Below are 13021 nucleotides of genomic sequence, written 5' to 3' on the forward strand. Positions count from 1 at the left end.
CCAATAAGAGATGATTAAAAAAATTTTTTTCTCATATGCTATGAATATGGTAAAATGACTGGGGATAAGCACTGAATCCATTTAAATACAAAAATAAAACAGAACAAGTACAGAGATTATGATTACAGAAGAGGAAGATTTTAAGACCTTTTATGAAGCAAAAATAGCTATAAAAACTAGAAGTTGGGGAGAGAGGAGGTAGGTAAAAATGTGTTAATTTCATCTTTAAGGAAAAAATTTATTTATACTATCCAAAAATGAAACAAAATTATAACCATCTCAATATTTTTTATCTTTACTCTTAATTGTAAGGGCATTTAAGTATTAGTAAACATTGTTTATAAAACATTGCAAGTTCAATAACTGTTAGCTTCATTCCTACTTCATTTTTCTGATAAGTTCAAGCGTAATTAAATTTAATATTTTAATTAATTATGGTATAATTTAATCTCTGCAAAATAACTTCTATTCCTCTTTCCATCTATCCATTCATCTGTTGATTCTTCTATTTATTTATAGGCATAGGTATGGATACTCAACTAAGATGCTATCCAACTAATGTCAAAAATGGTTATACTTGAGTAATTTAGAATAATTTTTAAACTTATAATTTTTAAAAACTTTTGAATTTCCATTTTAATATGTGTCACACACAAAAACACTAAATTCATGCTAAAAGTTAAATAAAGTAATGTAAGTCTGGGGAATACTTTGAAAACTTTGGATAACTAGTTTAGCATTGCTTTCTCTGAGAACCTCTTATTTTTTAAAGTACTTTTGATTATAAAATAAGTTATCACATCTTCAACAGTTTCTGATTTTTAAATGAGTAGAAGAGTCTTGATAAATACTTTTACATGTTTCTTATAAACATAGGGTAGAGTGTTTTGCCATAATTTATTAGGTTATAATTATATAAATGTCAGCCAAAAATGATCAGTGAAACCACAGAAACACATTCAATTATTACTGACTTATTCAGTCTGGTACATTATCCAATGACAGTAAAATGTATATGAATATAATTATATAACTTATGGCTGCCCAGTGAGGTACCCTGTCCTGAAGACTCTCTCATATGACAAAGATTTTTATTTTTTTAACATTGGCTCTCTAACATTTAATGGCAACTCAGATCATGGCATAAACTCTTCTAAATAGACAGTTATGGTAATACATAAAGTTAGACTGAGTCAGGGATAAATTTTCTCCTACTGAATTTTTAATGGGAAAAAAAATTCCCCAAGAAATATGATGTCCGCCAAAATATAAATCCAATAAGGGCTGGATCTGTGATCTACCTTGTTCACTGATATATCTTTAATATCAGAAACAGTAGTAAATATTTGAGATTTATTGAACAAATATATGTACAAATCAATCAATAAATAAAGGTGAATGAATTCAGATAGTCACAAGTGTGTGGAGCTTTTCTCTGGGTTTAATTAGTTAACTTGTAGTAGGTGAAGATACAATGCATCTTGTAATAGAACATAGAGCGTTCTAAATAAATAGACTAGTTTAGCTTTAAAAGCCATTACATCATTTTCTCTCACAAAAGAATATTAATCATAATGCATAAAGGGGAAAGGGTAAGAAAGCCTCAGGCAGGTAAACAATCTTCCAGGTCTTATGATTAATGAATATGGAAAGAGTCTATTACTAAATTAACATGAAATGAAATTAAGTTGGTCTTGTCTTGACCTAGGAGAGGCTGTATTTTTGTTTGAATGTTGTTCTTGATAATAACAGTGTACAAGCTTACTAGAGCCATTACTTATCAGGTTAATATATCAGTGGAAATTTTGACTTAATGAACCACTACAGAACCTTTAAGAATGCCTAACTTTTTAACACTCCTGGACCGCAGATTTTATGGAGGTTAAAGACACTGACTAGAACAGCACTTCCTCTCAAGAGGAAGCTTGAATAATAGACTTCACACCCTAATGTAAGATCCAATCTGTGCTAACTCTCACTTTTAAATCGAAGCTGTCCAAAGAGAAGTGTAGGGCTGAGTAAAAGGAAAAACAAAACAGATCGTGAAAAGAAGGCTATGAGTTAGCCTTCTCAATTTTTGTCTACTTGGCCTTTGCTTCTGCAAACTGATAAAAGGTGGAGTAAAGATCAGAGGATTAGGTAAGCAAAGAAAACGCAAGAGAGGGCTAATATCCCAAAGTCTTTCTCCAATCTTCTAATTACACCCAACTCCTTATTAAATGTGTAACTTGAAAGGAGAGACAAGTGAGGTTAGTTCCTGTAAGGACCTGGCTCTAGTGGGATTTATGCATGTGAAGGCAGAGTAATTTAGTAGCAGGGGCTTGGGAGAAAGCCCTGAGTGTGAATCCCAAATCTGTCGCTTAGTTCCTTTTGGAGGTTGGGCAAGTAAGTTGAACTTTTTGTATCCCAGTTTCTTCATTTGAAAATGGTGACGATCCTATAGAGCTGAAGATTAAATGATAAAAATCTGCATACACTCTCTGAATGATTATTAGCACATAATCAAGAGTTAACTGAATGCTGAGTGATTTTACATAAATTGAGGGTATAAGAAATTACAAATCTAAGGTAAATCAAAATGTCAGGCTTTAGCACTGAAATTTTGGTAAAACCAAACTGAAGACACTTGAAATAGCTAATTTACTTTCAACACTTATGCTATTTAACTATTTTCATATTCTACTTAAGTTTAATGTTGGAAGTAATTTTAGTCAATTTCTCTTCTTTGTTCTCTTTTATTAGTCCAAAATGGCAATTTTAATTTGTTTTACAAAATCTTTGAAAAAACTGCTTTTCAAAAAATTTCTTGAAAATTGGCATAGTGCTGCTTTGATGAATATGTTTTCATTTTCTCCATTTAAATACACTTTAAAATGAAAGCACTGACAGATTAGATGCAAAAAGAAATTACATCTGATTTCTGGCAGTGGTTCTTTTACTACTTGTGGTGAGAAAAACATCTTTTCCTGTGTTGAAAAAAATATATTTAACATTTCATTGTGTCAAATTATTTATAGTTGAGTTGCTTTATGAAGGTTTGCATAATAAGAAACAGTAATGATTTACAAGTTTTTAATAAACAAAGTCAATCGCCACAGGAGATAGCAGTTACTAACCTACATATGGTGCAAACAAAAATCTTGTAACAGTGGCATCAGTGCTAACTGCCTAGTGCCAACATTTGAGATTTCTTGGAAATCTATTTTATTTTTTTAAACTATAATAAAAAATAATTTTTACTTGTATAATTTATTATGTTTGTCCATGATAAAAATTACTATCATAATTTTGCTAAAAAATAACTTTTAACAAAGGTAATGTATTTTAAATTGCTACATTTCCTCATAATTTGCTAGTATTAATTTAAATATATTTTGACATTTATTTTTAAAGCAATAATACATAGAGCTGTACAAGTAAAATACACTTCATGAAAAGACCAAATGATAAAATATGAGGTAGGTATAATCTCAAAATTATTTCATAAAGGAAACATTCTGGTGCATATTATTAAAAATTAATTTAAGTTATGTACTTAATTTGTGAAAAGCTTTTGTAAACCTAACTTGAACACATTTCAAAAAGAAAAACAAAGACAAAAACAAACTTATTTTTATAAACCCACCCAAAAGACTTAGTCAAATAAATGTATAAATGATAAATAGGCTAGTAAAAAATTATATGAAAAATTTCAGAGTTCATTTATCAATTATCTAATGTAAATTTCTCCCCTGAAACCAGTATTTTAGATTGCTATTCTTTTTATCTTTTGCTTGCTTCCCAGGAAGGATGAAGAGGCAGCTGCAACTGCTGTTTTTTATTTTTCAAAGAAACTGTTTCATGATCTGAGATTCATTTTACTAAAATCCTGGAGTTTTGCTTTTTGGAGGTTGTTCTCTGTAATTTCTTATAGAACTTTTAGATCCGGATAAAGAGTGGAAAAACACTGATTCAAACTTCCTGGCTTCTGTACTTGACTAGTTTTTGTCATTTCTTATATTCCAATATGTTTCAAGTATATTTTTTTCAGGTAACACTTTTTGGTTTTTGATGTTGTTATTCCTTAACTGAAGAATAGCAACTATTGTATAAAATTGTATATTCTGCCTTTTGTAATGAAGAATGGCTTTCCCAATAAAGAAGTCATTACTACTATTACTTATCCTGAGACATGAAGACTGTTAGTAAAACCTTTATTTTTCATGTAAATCTTCCCCATCATTGTAATTACCATGAGGGCTATCAGACGTTTTCTTTATGTTGGTTTTACTTAGTGCTTTTAATTTGGGGTCAGTAGTGTCATATGGAGTTCAGGGAGAAGTACAGAACCCTTTCAGAAGTCTTTGATAAAGAATTGCAATGTCCACTACTTTGGGTCCATGTTCCATCTTGCCTATTTTTTCATTTGAATTATTTATTGGTTTATTTGCCTATATTTTGGCTTCTTTCCCCTTTAGCTCACTGATAACAGTTCCTTCATGCTGTAACTTAGTTGCATTATCCTTTAAACATGAAGTGTGCTTGACATGATTTTCTTACAAAGCAATATCTAATGACAACTTCAGCAACACTTTCCTATGCATCTTTTAAAGCTTTGACAGCAGCTTTTAGCATCCATTTCATTTTGACAGAAGCCACTGAATCCTGATGATAAAGCAAAACGTTGTGTGATTCATAAACTTTGTTTTAGAAGGTCATACCTTGAAAATATCAATTTCACTCCCTTTATTTAACAGATAAACAGTAAACTTTTCAGAGTCGAAGAGTTGATCATTGTGAGAGTAGCAGGAGACTCCCAATCTCTTAATTTCCAAGGGCTTTTACACTATGCTGCTTCTTAAGGATTTTTTAAAGAAAATATTAAGTCTATTTATTCATGGAGTTATTCATTTAACTAAAAAATATAAAGAAAAGGAAAAGAAAGATTTCTTAATGTATTGCTTTTCCTCTGCTATGATTTCTTAATTTTCTGAAGTTTCTAATATGCCTAAAGGTAGTAGCCCAACCTCGCTACTCTTCTCTCTTTGCAAGCCCTTGTGAAAATTCTCGTTTACCTCATTACTTCTGCTATTATCGCCCATGTCCATGCAGAAGAGTCTCAAGTCTGTGTCTACAGGACTGGCTTACCTCTAGTTCGTCTTTAAATTCCAATGTAAGTGAGCAAGCACCACCACAGATGTCAATGTGTAAAACAAAACAAAATAAATAAACTGTCACAAACGTGCACATCTGGACTTGGGTAAAGAAAACCTTATTAAGAGGAACTATTGCATAGAGAAACACTCTATTCAATCTATAAGTGTCTTACAAGTCAGACAGAAAGGACTTTTTCTGGGAGGAATAAACAAGACTAAGAGAATAAGGTGTCAGGAATGGGACCAGCAGGTGGCTTATCAGACAACTGAGAGGAAATGTTTTTCTCTGCTGTCCCAGTTCTTGGGGAGGGGCCTTACAGAAAGGGTTGTTCTATGTCCAGGTGCTTTCATAACATCAGGGGCAAGTCAAAGTTTAGAGGGGAGTCTCTGTCATCAGACATTCTGTTTCCTGGGGTAGGTAACATATCATAATGGTGTTTTGAAGATGTATCAAAAGTAGCATATAGGTATGAAAACACTGCCATCTGATTATTTCTTATAAATAATCTGGTATAAATAATTCTAATATTTAGGATGTGTCCATTCATGATTATACAACATTTGAAACCCTAGACAAATAAAATCTACACACTTACCACATTACAATCCCTGCAATGGCTTAAAAAAACAAATATTTAGAGGGGAGAGGAAAGTGTAACTGAAGTTTAGTTAAGTCACGTTAAAGGGCATTTTGTCAGATTTGGTCAGTGAGACAGACAGTACAGTTAATTATTTATTAAACAAAGAATGAGGACTTAGAGAATCTGTGTCTGACACTGTCATAGGTAATCAAGGAAATCATTGCAAGAATTACCTAAATCATATGGAGAAGGATGGTGCTGTGCATCACGCTGTTTCCTGGAATGCAAAAAGGTAGGAGCATTTCTTAAACGTTGCTGTTTTTCAGGAGTGCAGGGATCAGGTAAAATTCAACACTGCCGAAACAAATACAGACTTCAATTTTATGTTATGAAATATGTATTTACCTTACTAAAATGTTTCATCTTTCCAGCTTTTCTGTTCTAATCAGTAATATTACTAAGAGCTCAGCAGCTGAGACCAGCGCCCACTCAGGATCTTTGATGTGGCTGCGCTTGAACAAACAGCACTCCAAACTGATCCAGGGAAGGTACCATTTTTGCTTGGAATAAATGATGGCATTTCCTCCCTCTTTACCTCCTTCTTGCCAATCGCTGCAACTTCTACGATGACCCTCAATTTGGGAGAACTGCTATAAAATCTCCAGAAGATTGGTGCCCTACTATGTACCATTCAGTATTTTTTACTGCTCTGTACTTGCTTTTTTTTCCAGCCCAGGCTTCTTACTTTGCTAAACCCCTTTTCATTGTACCTTCTGGGATGCTCTCTTACCAGCCACTCTCTATGTATCCTGAGCCCTTTCTCAGTGTTCCCTGTCCATCACCTTGAAGACACTGCTTCTCGCCTGTGTTCTCTCAAGCAGAGGTTTCTTTTTCTCTACTACCCAATATCTCTTCAGCTTGAACAGTTCCGGGGGGATGGGGAACGAAAGATCTTTGTTAGTGTATTTATCAGGTTTACATTACATTTATATATTAACCTATGGATAATTGACATCTTATTAAATCTACGTATCCAAAAATATTGAAAGCATTTCATTTTTTCAAGTCTCCTTTTGGTTCCTTCAGAAGCATTTTAATTTTCCACATATAGCTTTTCTTAAGTTTTTTTTGAAATGTATTTTATTTTGCTCTTAAATGGGGTATATTCTTCGATATATTGTCTAGCTAGCTGCTTTTATATGTGAAGATTATTGATTTATACTCACATATAAATTTTATGTTTAGCTTAACCCACAATTCTTATTCCATACATAAGAATTGTCTAATTGTGTTGGCTAATACCTCATACATGGTGATAGTGGACATTTTTTATATTTTCCTTGATTAAGAGGGGCTGCCTCCATTTTTTTTCCACTAAGTTGTTGAATTTTAAGTCAAGATAAACATTTTAGCATGTTAAGGAATATCCATAATTTTAATTTTATTTAATCATTTGTAAATTAAGAATGGATGTTAAACTTTGCTTTTTTAGCATCTATGGAGATTTATTATATGGGGTTTATCTTTGAATATAACATGGTTAATTTTACTACTGCACTTCTTAATTCTGAATAATATTTCTGTTTTTGGAATAATCCTACCTGGTCATGACGTATGATCTTTGATATGGGAGTGCTTTTCTCTCAGTTTTATATTTGTTCTTCAGCTGTATCCACTGTGCATTTCAGACTCAGTATTTCCAGTAAATACTTTTAATGTCTTAATTTTCTTGATTCATGTTTCCAATATCATCTCCTATGTTTCTTCCATCTGGTCCCATAAATCTACTTTAACTAATAAGATTGCCCTTTTTATTGTCTTTTGCTTTCAGTGGTTGCTGTACTGAAACATCTTTCTATTTTTCTCTCTGAACTCACTTTTTCCTGGGGCCACTGACTAGTTAGCCTAGTGATGTGAGTCTGTGTAGAGAGACCAATGTCCAAGTCCTAACATACAAGTTTAGAAGATGGAGATGGCGTTGTTTCTCAGGGTAGAGAGCCCTGACACTCCTTTTTCCATGGGGTAAACATTATCATTTACTGTGCTGTTATATTCACTCTGTACAACAGCTGGGTATCTTACAATAATCCTGATGTTACTCTATTAGTCCTGGTCAGCCCAGTGCTAGAGAGTGTTTTTCTGTGTATTAGGAAGCAAATATTGTGTCACCAATCCACAAAAGGCAATGATAGGAGTACCAGGGCATACTTAAAAACCTTTCCCACAGCCATACTCACACATACAATGCTTTGCCCTATTCTACTTCGGGTTTTGTTTTAATACACACATTGTTACCCAACCACCTTGTATTTCTCTCTTGATTTTTCTCATTTTTAAGCAATAGTTTAACAAACCCTCCTTAGACCATCTGCACTGTGTTCATGATGGAGACTGTTCAAAGAAGAATGTAGGTCAGTGCTAGTTTACCATACTTTGAGGAACCAGACGTCTCAGTGTATTTCTATTCAAAAATAATTTCTTTGGTGTTTAGACTAACCCAAAATCGTTAAGGACTGAACTTTGAGGCAACTGGATGATACTGCTAGCACTTGAGTTTACTCACCAATACTATGTTTGAAATAAACGAGTTTGACTTATTTTAGTTTAATAGTTCAAAAGGTTTGATAAGATACCAAGGCCATGACAATCCAATCCCAGGATGCCCGGCCACACTCAATACAAGCCATAACTGAACTCAGTTGGCCCCCAAAGATTTGCCCCAATGGTTATCTTTCATAGAAACCTAAGAAAAAGGAAATGAGATTAGTTCATATTGTTACTGTTTTATCTGCTAAAGCTCACTGATAGAAATACTTTTCTTTCCAAACAAGGATCCGGTCTTCTTTGTGACTCACAGGGTTTTAGACCACCAACTCCCACTTTCTGTATGTTAACATATAGTTGTCCTGCCTTCTCTGAAATGTTGAGAATCTGTAACCTTCCAGGCTTATATTTGACTAGGGACTGTCTGCTTCCTTCCCAAACCTATCAATGAGGGAGCATTAAAACTTGTTTAATCTATAGTTTATGAATCCATATCTCAGCATATAGATCTACTCATTTAAGGGGGGAAATATCTATTTCTAGTTTCATCTTTACAATCAGTTAATTTATAATCAGGCTAGTAGACAACTTTTTGGGAATCTGTGTTTTCCTAAGAGCTAGAATTGATAGATGGGTACCTACCATCAAATCTTGCCTGGGGCCATATGCTTGATAACTAAGGTTTTTCTCTCTCCATTGAAATTTAAATGTCCTGTGCTGGGGTTCCTCCTACACTCTGGTGACAGGATGTGAGGTGGTATCCTCTTCCTCCAAATCAGAGTAGATCTGTTACAATAAACCTTTTGTCCAAGAAAATCATCCAAGTCATTCAGATCCCTCTCTCACCCTTTTCTACCAGCAACAATTTCCAGGTTAAACAAAAATGCAAAGACTCAGATTCATCATTAGTAATTCACAGGTAAATTTGCATACTTCACTTGGACCTTTTAATACGCCAGTTTCTTCTGGCTCCAGACTTGTGTGTTCTCAATTATTTTCTCTTCAGTGGTTGTCATTGTTGATTGCACAGTGTAATACCTGGAAAGCTTTTAAAAATACTGGTGCCTTGTCCCATCCCACCCGACTATCCCTGCTCTTACCTCAACCAAAACTCTTATTGAATTGGTCTGAAACATGACCTGGTCATTGCAATTTTTAAAAGCCCCCCCAAATTTAATCCTAATGTAGCACACAGTGCAAAGTGAATATACAGTGCCCCCCTTTTCAAGAATTGTTAAGAATTTCAAGACTGTGACAGCAGAATATTAAAGCAAGCATGGGGCCCTTCTATGCATGGGGTTCTATATACAGTGTACTAAAATATCTTCTTATTTTTCTCTCTGAACTCACTTTTTCCTGGGGCCATTGGCTAGTCTAGTGATGTGAGTCTGTGTAGAGATACTGATGTCCAAGTCCTAAAGTCCAGGTTTACAAGATGGAGATGGGTTGTTTGTCAGGGCAGAGAGTCCTGACACTTTTTTTTTCCATGGGGTAATCACTATCATTTATTGCGCTATGTTATATTCACTCCCATTGCTACTGCTAGCCCATTAAGCTAGCCCTGCCTGAGATCCAATGGTAATGCTTAAGAGTTTTTCTTCTTGTGGGTTACTTTATTCTTGCATACTGAGTCTCTCTAGTCTACTCACCTATTCTTAAGAGTTCATTATCCTGCTCCTATACCCTACCACTCTTTGGTGGGTAAAGATAATAATAAAAGCAGATTGAGTCATGGTAGAATCTTCTGCCTCTTTCCATGGCCACCCCTTTTTGAAGCAGCATTGTTCTCTTTCACTTATTTGGTTGTTGCTGGGAAATTTATTATTTTTGATAAGTATATTTTTAAGTTTATTTTGATAAATTTTAAAGGGAGAAGATACTTAGATATAGCTTTACCACAAAACTTTTCCTATAAGACATTTTGCAATTTTGATGTTTCTCAATTTTTATGTAACTTGTTATATTTAAACAGTGAAATCATAATTCTCAAACAAAAATTAACCAGGACACAAAGAAAATGATCCTGAAGCCATTATTGTACAACCAGTGGGCATTTTAAACACAAATCTCCTATCTTGGGTTAAAGAAAAATGAAGTATAAAGTAGCTACTAGATATTTAACAAATATATATAATTCTGAGTAACTTTCTGGACTTTTTTTCTTCCTGCTACTCCTGCCCATTTCAATTTCAGCTTCTCCCTCCCAACACTTCCAAAAATTCTAAAAAAGAACAACACAAGATTTATGTCTGGAAAGGGATTTAAGCATCATAGAATCATAGTCCATAATAATCATCACATCCTTCAAGATGAAAGCATTTTATGCACTTGGGCCAGGACTGCAACTGAATTTCAGGATCCAGCATTCCCTTTCCCTCAGAAAGATGAAACTGTCAGCACCTCTGACAGTACTCTGCATCTAATACTCAGCTGACCTTGTGGCATGAAATAGATTTATAAAACACAGTGAGTGGGAAAAGAGCCAACATCACTATGATATAATGCTATGTCAAATAAAGTGGGGGAAATGCTGCTCACTCGGGAATCTCAGAAGACTTTAATCCTTGCTAGACCAGAGCTAAAGTTTATATGACAAACAGATGTGAAATCTCCTCTGGGAGTTCAGCTGCTAGGACTCAGCGTGCACACACACAAGCACACACACACACAAAAGAAAATAAAGACCACTAATGTAAGATATGTAATAATGAGCCTAACAGGCTAATGCAATTCTAGTTGCTTTAGGGTAACTACCCCATTAATATGATTTGCTGAAATATTTCCATCCTCTCCTTTTAACCACGTTCTTTCAATTCTTCAAAGTTAAGCTCAAGTCCAAATGCCTAAGTGAAGTTTTTCCCAGTGACATGAATACTCTTCTTTCTTTGCATGAAGTTTTCTTCCTACTGGTGGTCCCACAATTTAAAAAATCCAAAATATGTATATAGGTAGATAGATATAGATATATAGATATATAGATATAGGTAAGCCTATTCTATTCTGTTGATAAGCCACTTAATTTATGTTAGAAAATTAATACAAAATGTACACAGATGGTTTAATATATGTTTTGTCACAGCAACTAGAATGCCTGAGCCTATGGGCAGTACCATTGCACAAGCCCTGTATAGTCATTTTAATCCTAATCATGCTGAATGCAATGTTGTGAACCTACCATCCAACATTCAATAAAATTAGGCATTATTGGATATATTGAAAGAAGGAATAATTTGTCTATTCTCAATGAAGCATTATTTTAAGTAAATATAATCTTTGCAAACTTTGAATAAACTTAGTGAAGCTAACATTTTCTTTCTTACCAGATTTGAAAATTTGTTTATGCAAAAAAGGATGAAAAGTAGAGGCATGGAAAAAAAATAGAAATTAGAAACAGAGAAGCATGACACTTTGTGAGGTAAATGGAAAATCTTCAGCTTCTGTACCAAAAATGTGTGGTCCAAATCTCAGAAGCTTTTTTCTAAGGTGGTAGATATATGTTTGAAATGTCTCTCCAGTCACAGTTCCATGGAACAAGGATTCCTTGTAAAACGAAGACAGATTTTGGGGTGGGGATTTAATATGAATCAATGAACTGCACCATAAAAATACCTTTACCAAATGTCATGCATCTACTTGATGATAAGTTTATTCCCAGGGTAAAAATAAAAAATAGAAAATCTAACTCTGTTCCTAATTTAGCACAATAACAACTTTAGTGGCCTGCGTTCTAATTTCTTAAAGAGAAAATTGATCAATTTGTGACAAAGAAAATTTGAGTAAATTTCAGTTTTTTTTCTAGCAAACTTTGTGTATTTTTATATCAGCTCCAATTCCTCCATGACTTAAATATAACATGAACATCCATAGTTAACTTTTCTTACTTTTATACATTTATGCAAACTATAACTCTTTTCCCTTAATTCATTCCAAGAGCTCTGGCTTCCAATTATCCTGAGAAATAAGCATATAGTAACTATTACTTTTTTATTACATTAAATACCTTGTGTTATCTCTCATCGTTTTTGTACCTCCATCTTTAGTTTAACTTAATTTTTTTATTATTATTAGTTTCAGGTGTACAGAACAATGTAATAGTTATCATTTTCACCCTCACAAAGTAACAACCCCCCTCCCCTCATCCACTGCCCTCCCACCCCCGATGTCATACTTATCTATTACAATTCCATTGACTCCATTCCCACTCTCTACTCCATGTCCTGTGACTATATGTATATATAATTATAGTTGACATACAATATTATTCAACATCAGCTTCAGAAATACAGTGCAGTGGTCACCTCTATACCATCTATGAAGTGGTCTCCCTAACAAGACATGAGTCCATCTTGCCCCTTAAAAAATATTTACAACATTATTGATTATATTCCCCAGGCTGTCTTTTCTATCCCTAAGGCCATATTGTAGTTAACAATTTGTATTGTTTCGTCTCTTCCCCTTCTCCTACATCCCCACCCCCTCCTAACTAGCAACACTCAGTTTTTCCTCTGTGTCTCTGAGACTAGTTCTGTTTACATTTCTCATTTATTCAGTTTTTTAGAATCCACGTATAAGTGAGATCATATGGTATTTGTCTTTCTCTGACTGACTTATTTCACTTAGCATAATGTTCTGTAGGTCCATCCATATTGTTGCTAATGGAATGATTTCATTCTTCTTTATAGCTAAGTAATACTCCATTGTGTAAATGTACCCAAGTTTCTTAATCCAGTCATCTACTGATGGGCATTTCAGCTGTTTCCA

The 13021-nt window shown here is 33.9% G+C and overlaps 1 pseudogene; it reads right to left on the reverse strand.

Annotated features, from left to right (window-relative positions):
* Positions 1–3705: 3705 nt before the first annotated feature.
* LOC109375456 (serum response factor-binding protein 1 pseudogene) lies at positions 3706–5081 on the reverse strand (annotated as a pseudogene).
* Positions 5082–13021: the final 7940 nt, after the last annotated feature.

The sequence above is a fragment of the Hipposideros armiger genome, unplaced genomic scaffold, assembly GCF_001890085.2.
Source record: "Hipposideros armiger isolate ML-2016 unplaced genomic scaffold, ASM189008v1 scaffold_954, whole genome shotgun sequence".
Taxonomy (NCBI): domain Eukaryota; kingdom Metazoa; phylum Chordata; class Mammalia; order Chiroptera; family Hipposideridae; genus Hipposideros; species Hipposideros armiger.